General features: G+C 43.8%; 1 long non-coding RNA gene across 2 annotated transcripts; it reads left to right on the top strand.

Annotated features, from left to right (window-relative positions):
* Positions 1–2008: 2008 nt before the first annotated feature.
* On the top strand, positions 2009–8053 carry LOC125619346. 2 transcript variants are annotated; one of them, XR_007350846.1, is made up of 4 exons: positions 2009–2271; positions 2856–3031; positions 5114–5162; positions 6442–8053. It is a non-coding gene; the product is annotated as an uncharacterized LOC125619346 (long non-coding RNA). The 2 variants fall into 2 exon arrangements; XR_007350845.1 differs by having other exon boundaries at positions 2010–2271; positions 5114–8053.
* Positions 8054–11466: the final 3413 nt, after the last annotated feature.

Raw genomic sequence — 11466 nt, 5'->3', positions numbered from 1 at the left:
CTGTTTGAGAATCTGATGAAAGCTCTGGTTTTTCCTTCCAGAAAAAGATGCATAAACACATACAAACATTTTCATACCATTTCAGGAACTTCTAGGATCTGTAGGTTCCAAAAAAGAGCCCTTTGGGGGTGGCTGTGATCCCCAGGCTAACTGCCCCGCCCTCCACCATAGCCTATTTCTGCAAAGCACCTAACAAGGGACCCTCTTCTCAGGAGGGGCTGAACAAACACTATTTAATCTGCTGGTTCCCTAAGTTGCAATCAGAAATACTCTGTGCCTGGAGGAAATCTAGCTGTAATTTTTCCTTATATTTGGTTTTGAGAAGCTGTCATGTCCAAGTGACAGAAATACCTCTGAGCAGAGAGCCCAGTCCTTGACTGACGTGCTTCCAGCTGGCCTGCCATACCTTGTTTGAACAAATTTGGCCTTTTCAAAAAAATCTTCCCTTTCTTGTCGGACTCTACCCCGCGGTCCTGTGTGTGTGGCTGCCCAGCCAGGCGACGAGTTCTGCTGACATCTCTGTCTTCGCTCTCTGTATGGAATTTACAGCAATTATCCTTTGGTTGGTCCCCGTGTCTGTATTTTGGCAGGCCGCCCTGCCTTCCGTGTGATAAGCGCTTTGCAGACAGGGCAGCTGAAGCTCTGCCAAAGCCTAATGTCATCCCTTGTCAGATGTCGTCTGGGTCCAGGGGTGACCAACACCCCCCCACCCCGCATCTGCTGGTTCACGCTCCCTTTGCACTGTGTAAAGCACATAATGATGTGCAAGGCTGGCTGGGATCCAGCTCGTTTGAACCAGGGTGGCCGTGATCCTGGAGAAATCAGGCACCTCGGAGTGTGTTTTTATGGCCTGCGCTACCTGGATTGGTTTTTCTGGCTGTGTTCTGCAAGTAAATGAACTGGATAATCGCCATATTTCTATTCCACTCCGTGCTGTGTCGCCTGTGCCTCTGGAAACAAAAGTTTTCTCTACGACGAAGTCACTTCTCAAGAACAATTATGCCCCCTGGGGGTGAATATCTTTGTCGATGTGTGCCAAAGTATGACTAAACAAATTGGCTTGAAAACACCTTTCCTCCATTTAATTCTCATTTGATAGTTCTGAAGATCAATGAGGACAGCGACAAAATCCTCTAAATACACAGAAACAAAAAGCAAACCCAAACCCCTCCTCTCCCCCACCAGAACCTCTCTCACTGACGGCGACTCTGTGATCCGGGTATTATTTGCTTATTCTATGTCTACATTTTTAACATCTGCATCAGTGATTTTGGGGTTGGGCCCTGCTTCTCAAACTTTCATGTATACTCACTCGATCAAGCTGGAGATCTTTTTGAAAACAGATTCTGATTTGCTGGGTCTGGGGTGGGGGCCTGAGAGTCTGCATTTCTACAGGGTCCCAGGTCTTGTCACTGCTCTGGTTCTTGGACCAGTCTTGGAGAAGTGTGACAGTAGCCGTCTGTAGGATACCTGCATATAACCACCAAGCCAACCCTGATACCAACCCAGTGACCCCTTTTAGCCATCTGCTTGTCCTGTTGTCTGTCATAACCTGTTTCTATTTTCTAACAGTAAATGTTTAGCGGAAAGGCTCTAGTCTTAAGAGCAAATAGATTTCGGTGCAATCAAGGCAGAATCCACCTAAGTACAAACTATTGCCCACAAAGGAACCTCTTTGCCTGCAAGTCCTCATTGGCTTCTCACTAGTTATTTAAAGTTCTAAGAAGAAAATTGTTCATCACTCAAAATTTAGAACAGCCTAGAAAAGTGCAATGAATGTAAATTTTCTGAGTCTTGAGTACTTGAGACAGCAAGGAGCCCATTTTTGGAGTTCAAGTTTAAGATAAGGAAAACTTTAATCATATCCATTCACTCCTGTTCAGTGTTCTTGTTTGTTTATTTGTTTTATGACTCTTCAAAAACCACCTGAACACTTCTGGAATGAATTGGGTATAGATTAAGAAATTACTTACGTAAACATTTATTCTTCTTGCCCTGGATCCTGCTATGTATGAAAGACTCGTGGCAGTGGCTTTGCTTCTTCGTTAATAAAGCAAGCCATTAACCTCTGTGGGCTCCAGCTCCAAAGCCGGATAATGAAGGGCTGGACAGGGTGAGCCTGAGCTCTCAGACAGTCTGCCATTCTGAACGGGGAGAAGCAGAAGCAGTCAACATTCTGGCTGTTCATGGCTTTTATTAGCTCTTCCTCTCTCATGGCCCAGCAGAGAAGGCCCCCAGCTTTCTGTGTGGGTGTTTCATGAATGCAGTGTGGTAAGTGAGGAAAGGACTATTCCCTGCGTTTCTTGAAGCCCAGCCTGTGGACTTTCCCTTCGCCCCTGGATGGTTCCAGAGGGGAGGGAACAGGACGGTGTTCCCTGGCAGGTGTGCACAGAGTTGCACAGATCCAATCTTTAGTGCTCTTGAAACAAAAATGGGGGTGGGGAGGGGATGGAAAGAGAGAAGGAGAGAAAGAAGGAGAGAGAGAACGGGAGCAATACAGCCAGTCCTCATTCCCGGGGTCCGGTGGGCAGGAAACGAAGCAGAGCTGCTGGGAGCCTGTGATGGATGGCCGGAGGGGCCTCTCCTGTCCTTGTGCGGCATCCATACACATTGGATGGGCTTTGGAAGTCCCCATCTGGAAACCACAGGGTCTGGGCTTAGATTCTAAATCAAGTATTTCTTTCTTCACTGCCTTTGGTGTCTGTGAAGTGCTTAAGTACCCCAGGAAAAGAGGCTCCTAGTTTATACTGAGGTCAGTAGAGCGTGAGCCCTGTTCCGGCTTCTAGGCAAATGGCCTTGCACTTCAGGACGACAGGAAGTACAGATATACATAGCTCCCCTCCCTCTTCTCACAGGTGACTAAAAGCGAGGTGCTCCTCTCCTGTTGTTTTGAAGGCTGCTGTCTAGTTGAGTTGCTTCTGTAGCAGGAACAGTCAGTGTCATTAGTCCCCCCTGCACGGTGTGGGCTGAAGAACACGGAACTGACTTGATGGATCACGTTGCCACGTCAGGACGGAGCCTCCGGAGGCAGGTGGGTGAGTGGGTTGGTGAAACACTTTGGAGACTTAATGCATTTGTGCAGTTATCAAGCAGAACCGCCCTTGGGAGATGGATGGCATTCGGCTCAGCTTGAATGTGAGGCCTGGGGTAGATGGGAAGGGCGGGGGCGGCACCCACGGCGGAGGACGCCTGGCCTTAGCCACGGCACAGCTGCAGGTGCCAGACGAGAGGGGGTAGCCCACTTTACAGTGGTGCGAGGTCCTGTTGGGGCAGGACACCAGGATGGAAAAGGGCTTGGAAATCATGCCTTTTAAGGAAGGGAGCCCTTGAAACGGTAAGGGGAGATGGCTAGAGCAGAGGAAGGGAGGTCCTGGGGAATGACATCGACCACATTATGTCATGTTCACGTGCATAGATGTCTCAATGCCCTGTTATGTATAATTAAAAAGGACCCATCAAAAATCAATTAAAAAACTAAACAAACAAACAACAACAACCAAGAAGAGATCAAAGACCAAGTATATATAGGGCCCCCCCAAATTTCTGCTCTTGTCTGGGTCCTGTTTGTTGTCTTTAACTCTTGGAAGGCTGTTGCAGGGTCGGGGTTTGGAATTATTCTGTGCGGCTTCCAAGGAAGAACTGGAGTCAATTTTGGCTCCATTTGAGGGTTGAAACAGAACTGGCAGCTTCTTCTTGGGAAAGTGAATTTCTCCTCTTGCCATAGTTCAAGCCGTTGTGTGGACTGGGATGTATGTGGCCGGCAGGACCCCCAGGAGCCCTTCGCAGGCCACCAGGAAAAGATCCCATAGCTTCTCATAAATTCCTTCCCCATCTCTGATAAGAAGCCAGGGACAATATCTGGTCTTTCTGAAACTGGGTATCTTTCCCTGAGCAGAACTGAGTTTCCTGTTGGAAAGGGAGTCGTAATGGAATTGGCTTTTCCTCTCCCTTTAAGGAATAAGAGGATTAAAAATCTTAGCTTCTGTGTAGTTGTGGAAGAGGAGAAAGAACACAGAACTCAATCTAGAGTAGGATCCTGGCTCAAATATTTACTTGCTATGTGATCTTGGGCAGAGCATCCAATTTTTAATTAACAAAGTGGGGTGGAGGACGTCACCTTTACAGGCTTGTTATAGGCATTAAACCAGATGATAAATGAGTGTTGCCTGTGACAGGGCCTGGTGCACAGTAGTCATTCAATAAACAGAAGTTACTCTCCCTAGTCTCGCAGACAATTAAAAAGAGCAAAGCCAGGCAATAAAATGACTTAAGGACAACATAGGTTCAGAAACGTGGAAACCCTCTGTATTAGTTTCCTCACAGTGCTGTACAAAATGACCCCACACTGGGTGACTTAACCCAGTGAAGTTTATTCTCTCATTCTGGAGGACAGAGCCTGACCTTAAGGCATGGCTAGGGCTGCAGCCCTCCTAAGGAGTAAGGGCAAGTCCCTCTGTGCCTCTCTCAGTTTCTGATGGCTCCCAGCTGTCCTTGGCTCATGGCCGCATCCCTCCCATCTGTGCCTCGTCTTCACATTTCTCCACTATGTCTGTATCTTCTCTTCTTTAACTCCTTCAAGGACATTTGTCATTGAATTTAGGGCTCACCTGATAAATCCAGGATGACCTCACCTCAAGATCCTTAATGCATCTGCAAAGACCTCTTTTTAGACCCTCTTTCTAAATAAGGTCACATATAGAGGTACCCAGGATTAAGAATTGGAATACACACCCACACACACATATATATATATATATATATATATATATATATATATATATATATATAATGTATATCCTCCAATAGCTTTTTATTGTGTGTGTAGACTGTAAAAGAGACTCCCTGGCCTGTCCAGTGGTGGGCTGGCAAATAGAAAGGGTGGCATTTGGTTGGGACAAACGTGAACCATTGACCAGTGTGTTCTTGGTGAGATTACCCTTTCGACATATATGCTGTCACTTTTCTCCCTATGGAGAGTTCGGCTTCCTCCTCTACAGGCCCCCTCATCTACCCACTCAGGTTGGCTTAGACAGCTTTCTTAAATGTTTACTGGTGATCTGGATGAAGAGGGCTGTGAGGGTGAAACTGGTTTCATTCAGCTCTATATCCTTAGCTGTCTGTATACGTGGGACAAATCTGGAAATGACAATCTTTAAACAAAGGTAAGCAAGCTCAGTTGTCCATCTCCCCCAAAGCTACTTTGCTCATATTGACTGGTTGTCCACAGTCAGATGCAGTGTAGTCTTGAACTCAATTCTAAGTGTACCTGGAAGACCCAGTTGGAGTCTAAGTTGTGTCCACCTCTGGTGGTTTAGAAAAGACTGGACCAGCCTGCCAAATGGGAGTGGCAAGGTCACAAGGAAGGGCCTGTGGGGTTTATTTGCCTAAAGGATCCAGGGCAGCCTAGTAGAAGAGGAGATAGTATAAAGGATCCAACCCTACAACTTCAGAGGAGAGGCAGGATTCTGAGCTCTGCAGAACATCCCACCCTCAAATCTGCCTGTGGTCCATTGCTGAGTCTTAGGAGGAAGGTGAACTGGAAGTTAAAAACTGCAACAGTGATATCACCACTACTCTGTGAGATATTGTAGCACAATCAATGCAACTTTCTTATCTCTTGGCCAGAGAATAATAGAAACAAGGGGGTAAAAAAAGAGAAGCATAGCTCAGCTCTGGCTGCCCAGTGGCAGCTCTGGAAATGCCTAGCTGGGAGGAGACAGAGGTTTGGTGGCTGTGGTTCTGATCAGTGGAAATGACAGCTGTGTTTAATAGGGTACGATACCATGTAGGGTCATCAGTTTGCTGCAGAGACAACAGTGCTGCCTTGCAGCTACCTTTGGGTAGCAGAATAGACTCTCCTGGTGGGAAATTTCACTATCCATTTAACAGATTTGCTGGGCACCCACCATATGCCAGCACAATACTAGGGTAACCCAAATGGTGGGCAAAACCCATAGTGATATTCACTTTGTGAAGCTCTTCAGGGAATGGGGCTTTGTATGAGCAGACAGAACAAACAGACATGGAACTGGATGCATATTTAAAAACATGATGTCACCTAATTTTCAGTGTCAGACGAAATTTGGAAACTGGGATGCCATATAATCATAGAGTTAGTAGGCACGCTGAAGTTTAGAGTCTAGCCCAGAGATCTGCAAAGACCTCCTCCACATCTGAAAATCTTATTTTTATTTTAATTGATAAAATTGCATATATTAATTATATACAATGCACTGTGTTTTCTTTCTTTTTAAAAATCATTATTATTTTTTATTTGTTCTCTTTGGTTGTACATGACAGCATAATGCGCAAGGCACTGTTTTGAAATATGTCTACATATGGAATGGCTAAATTGAATATTAATATATGCATTACGTCACATCTTTCTTCTGTTTCTTCTTTCTTATTTGATGTGAGATTCCTTAAAATCTACCCCTTTAGCAATTTTCAAGAATACAATGTATGAACAATAAAAGACTCTAAAAGGAGCTCTGATTAAAAAGAACAAACCTATGGCATTACAGTATCTGACTTCAAAATGTACTACAAAGTTACAGTAATCAAAAGAGCAGAGTTCTGGCATAAAAACGGATACACAGACCAATGGAACAGAACGGAGAATCCAGAAATAAATCCATGTGTTTACAGCCAACTAATTTTCAGCAAGGCAGGAAGAATACATATTGAAGAAAGGACAGTCTCTTCACTAACTGGTGCTGAAAAACTGAATATCTGTCTGCATCTCTCACCATATACAAAAATCAACTCAAAATGGACAAAAGATCTAAGTGTAAGATCCCAAACTATGGAACTCCTAGAAGAAAACAGGACACACTTCAGGACATTGGTTGCAGAATAGTTTTTTTTTTTGGGCTATGATACCCAAAACAATGAGAGCAAAAGCAAAACTGTCAAATGGGATTGCATCAAACTCAACAGCTTCTGTACAGCAGAGCAAACAATCAGTGGAGTGGAGACAGCCTACTGGATGGGAGAAAATGCCTGCAAACTATTCCTCTGACAAAGGATTGATTAATTTCCAAAATATATAAGGAACTCAAACAAATCAACAGCATAATGAAACCAAAACCGAAAAGAAAACAACTAACATCAAAACCCAAATAAAATAAGACACAAAGAATGTGATTCAAAATTGGGTGGTGACCTGAATAGACAAGCAAAACACAACTACATGAAAAAATGCTCAACATCACTAATTGTCAGAGGCCTGCAAATGAAAACCACAATGAGAGAGTACCTCTCCCTAGTTAGAATGGTTACTAATGAAAAGGGAAATTCTTATATACTGTTGGTAGAAACATAAGTTAGTATGGCCATTGTGGAAAACAGTATGGCGGTTCCTCCAAAAACTGGAAATAGAACTACATGTGATTCAGCAATCACTACTTGGTGTATATCCAAAGGAACTGAAATAATTATGCCAAAGAGAGATCTGCACTCCATGTTTATTACAGCACTATTCACAATAACCAAGTAATGGATTCAACCTAGGTGTCCATTGGTGGATAAGTAAAGAAAATGTGGCATATGTACACAATGGAATATTGTTCAGCCACAAAAAAGAACAAAATTATGTCACGGGTGGCACCTTGGATGGAACTGGAAGAAAGACCCTGTGCATAGGAAGACAAAGGCTGCATTTTCTCATTTCCAGGTGGGAGCTAAAAGTTGATGTGGAAGAAGTAGGGAAATAGAATAGTGGTTACCAGAGCCTGGGGAAGGTGTGGGGGAGGGAGGAATGGAGAGAGACTGGGTACATGGGTGCAGGTGGATTGGAGGAAACAGTTCGAGTGGTCTGTAGCATGGTAGGGTAACTATGGCTGATGACACTTAAATGAGTATTTCAAAATAACAGCAGAGAGGATTCTGAATGTTCCCAACATGAAGACATGATAAATGTCTGAGGTAATAGACATCAATTGCTCTCATCTGATCATTATACATTGTGTACACAATTTGAAATGTTACGTTGTACCCATAAGTATGTACAGTTACTATGTGTCAATTAAAAGTATATTAATAACTATGCTCACCATGTTGTACAATCCATTTCTTGAACTTATTGGTCCATCTAACTGAAATTATAAATTCTTTGACCAACGTTTCTCCAACCCCCAGATCCTTCCCCCACCATCCCTGGGAACCACCATTCAACTCTCCATTTCTATGAGCTTAACTTTTCTAGGTCCCAAGTATTAGCAAGTTGCTGTGCTTTTTGCCTTTTCTGCCTGGCTTGTGTCACTTAAGATAATGTCCTTGGGGTTCATTCACACTGTCACAAATAATAGAATTTATTTTTTTTGTAATGCTGTAAAGTATTCCACTGTGCATATCTATTCCATGTTTTCTTTCTCCACTCATCCACTGGTGGACACTTAGTGGATAGCATAACCTGGCTGTTGTAGAGAGCACTGCAGTGAAGAGAGTGCTCCTGTGCGCTCTCTCTCTCTCTCTCTCTCTCTCTCTCTGGTACTTGGGATTGAATCCAGAGATATTCTAACACTGAACCACAGCTAGTTACTTCCCTGGCTCTTTTTCATATTTTTCTTTTGAGACAGGGTCTTGCTAAGTTACCCAGGCTGGCCTTGATCTTGCAATGGCGCCTGGCGTGGGAGGGCTCTTTGGCATGCTGATTCCATCTCCTTTGGACATATATTTAGCAGCTGGACTGCTGCCCTGTATAGTAGTTCTGGTTTGGACTTCGCCTGGACACCTGTCTGAGACAGCAGGCCTTAGGCTGCCTAGCCTCGGCAGTTCACTGAATGTGAATGCTGGTCATGGGTCTCAGACTGAGGGGAGGGATGGGTCAGTGGGTGGGCTGCAGGGCTGAAGTGGCAGAATGCAGGATGCCATGGGAGGGTGGTCAGACCAGGGCAGCAGTCTTCTTTCCTAGTTCTGTTTGCCGAGGGCTGGTGTTTGTGGGCCTGCAGGTGCCTGTGCCTTTCCCCCACGGGGCTCAGGTGGTCATCATTTCTCAGTGTTCCGTGCCGGTCCCGCTCCAGCAATGTGGACGCCATGTCCTGGAGATCTTGCTAGAATGTAGAGGCTGATCAGCGTATCTGTGGAGGGGCCTGAGGTACTGCATTCCTGACACGTTCCCTGGTGGGGCCCAAGCTGCCCGTCTGGACCACACCGGAGCCGAGTGGCCTTACTCCAGGAGAACACTGCCTGCAGGAAGCCTCTGGAGCCATTTCTAGTCCGGTGATGACGTCGGAGCCCACCTGCCTCCCTGCCAGGGTCCATGGGGAAAGGTTCCTTCTCATTTCATTGCCAAGGCTCATTATTTCCAATGCTGTGTGTCTTTCTCCTTCAAAGAGGAGGTCGACCTGTGCTCTGTCAAGTCCACATTTGGGCTTCTTATGTCAACACACTTTTCTCAGGTGCTAGCAGAGTTGGTGGTGGAACTCCAAGTACAAACCTGTTTGAGGAAAGAAATTCATCTTGTTAGAGGGAGCCCAGCTACTTACAAGGCAGATAACGTTCTGCAGCTGGCTGAATTGATGGAGAGAGGCACGGGGCTTCAGACTCACCTATTTTTCATTCTTTGAATGAAGTCTATCTTCTGAATTACATGAGCCGTGTGAAGCAGGGAAAGAGAGCGATGGTTCTGGAAACAAAAACAGAGTTCTTATCTTTTAATGCAGAAGAGAATGCCTCAGGATATTATTATTTGTGATTTATGGGGTGCATAGCAATATGACCAGTGTCTCTCCACAGCAGACAGAGGACTCTGACCCTCTGCCTTTGATGAACCCTTGTAGCTTCCCTGGGGCACTTTTCCATTGTAGAATAGCTGCTGCATCACATAATTCTGACTTAAAAACCACACTCAGTGAGCTACTGGTACACTTGATTTCTGTTTTATCCTGCCACTGATTCATTCTATGACTGTCCAAATGCCTGAAATCTTCTTACCTACCAGTAAGGTCGGTTAATCACACTTGCTATCAATATTTGTCTGGGAAATGTCTTGAGATATGTTTAACAGTTAAATTAGTTTTATTTGTGATAACTCTGTTGTTTTTCTGAATGCATATCAGACTTTACTGAGAAGATCAAACTATGTCAATGAATGAAATCAACAAACAAAATGGAGATTATGAACACAAATTTCTTTAAATTTAGGAGTAGGAGAGAAGGCAAATTTCCCTCTCTCTTTCTCTCCCCATTCTTTCTTCTTTCTTTCCTGATTTTCTAAAACTGTATTTTGAAATAACTCCAGACTTATGGACAAATTGCAGGAATAGTATAAAGAATTATTTTATAGGGCTGGGGTTTTAGCTCAGCGGTAGAGCACTTGCCTAGCACGTGTGAGGCACTGGGTTCGATCCTCAGCACCACATAAAAATGAATAAATCAAATAAGGGCATTGTGTCTCTCTACAACTAAAAAAAAATGAAAAAAGAGAATTCTTTTATAACCCCCACCAAAATTGCCCTAATGTTAACCACATTGCTTTCTCTTTGTGTGTATCTATATTTATAATTTTCTTTTCTGACTCAAATATATCAATAAATAGCCTAAGCATTAGGATTTCTCTTATATAACGAAGTACTCATCAAAATCAGTAAATTAAATTAAGGATGCCATTAAGTCTCTAGAGTTTTGCCAATTCTTTTTTCAAGTGTCTTAATAATGTCCTTTATATCAAAAGAAAAAATATCTTTTCTGATCCGGGACCCAGTCCAGGCTTGTGCATTGTGTACGATGTCTTTGTCTCCTTAACCTGTCCATCAGCCGAGTCTTTCTGTCTTTGGCTAAGAGAGTAAAGTCTTGACCTTAAGAGATTTTGTGGAAGTGGAATGGACAAATGTTATTTTATTTTAACAAGCAACCATGAAAGTCAGAGAGGAAGTCCCAGGTTTGAGTTTGGAAAATATTAAAGTTGTTTTTTAAAGCCATAAAACAAGACAAGTATAAAAAAATACAGAAATGAATGAAGTAAAAATGAAAGTCCTTCCTCCAATTGCAGTTTTAATTGAGTGTTAAACATTTTTGTTTATTGTTGCAGATATGCTCATAAAATAAATACATTTAGAATGTGTGCTTTTTAAAAAACAAAAGCGGGACCATACTGTACATTTTGTTCTACAACTTTCTTTTTTTAAAAAAGTTAGTGCTTTGGCACCTTTCCCCACCGGCTCATGCAGGTGGGTAGGAGTGGGGACGCCGTATCTTGATCTCAGTGTCTTCCATCTTGTTTTGCTGCTAGCTTTGATTGACTGATAGCATGGGAAGAGACCTCCTGTGCTAGGAGAGAACGCTCCCTGTTCATAGCTTGTTGTGCAAGTACACAGGAGATTTTGGGGTGCAAAGTTCTTCTCTGGATTATTGACCCTTTCTGCCCTCTCATTCATGGTGCATATAGATCCCTCGGTTAATTTAGGTCCCTTCTTGGAAAGTCTCCCAAGGGTGACTGAAGCCTGAGAAGGCCCGATCAGGGCT

The sequence above is a fragment of the Marmota marmota genome, unplaced genomic scaffold, assembly GCF_001458135.2.
Source record: "Marmota marmota marmota unplaced genomic scaffold, marMar, whole genome shotgun sequence".
NCBI lineage: Eukaryota > Metazoa > Chordata > Mammalia > Rodentia > Sciuridae > Marmota > Marmota marmota.
The sequence above is the reverse complement of the archived record's forward strand: the minus strand, read 5'-3'. Positions and strand labels throughout refer to the sequence as shown.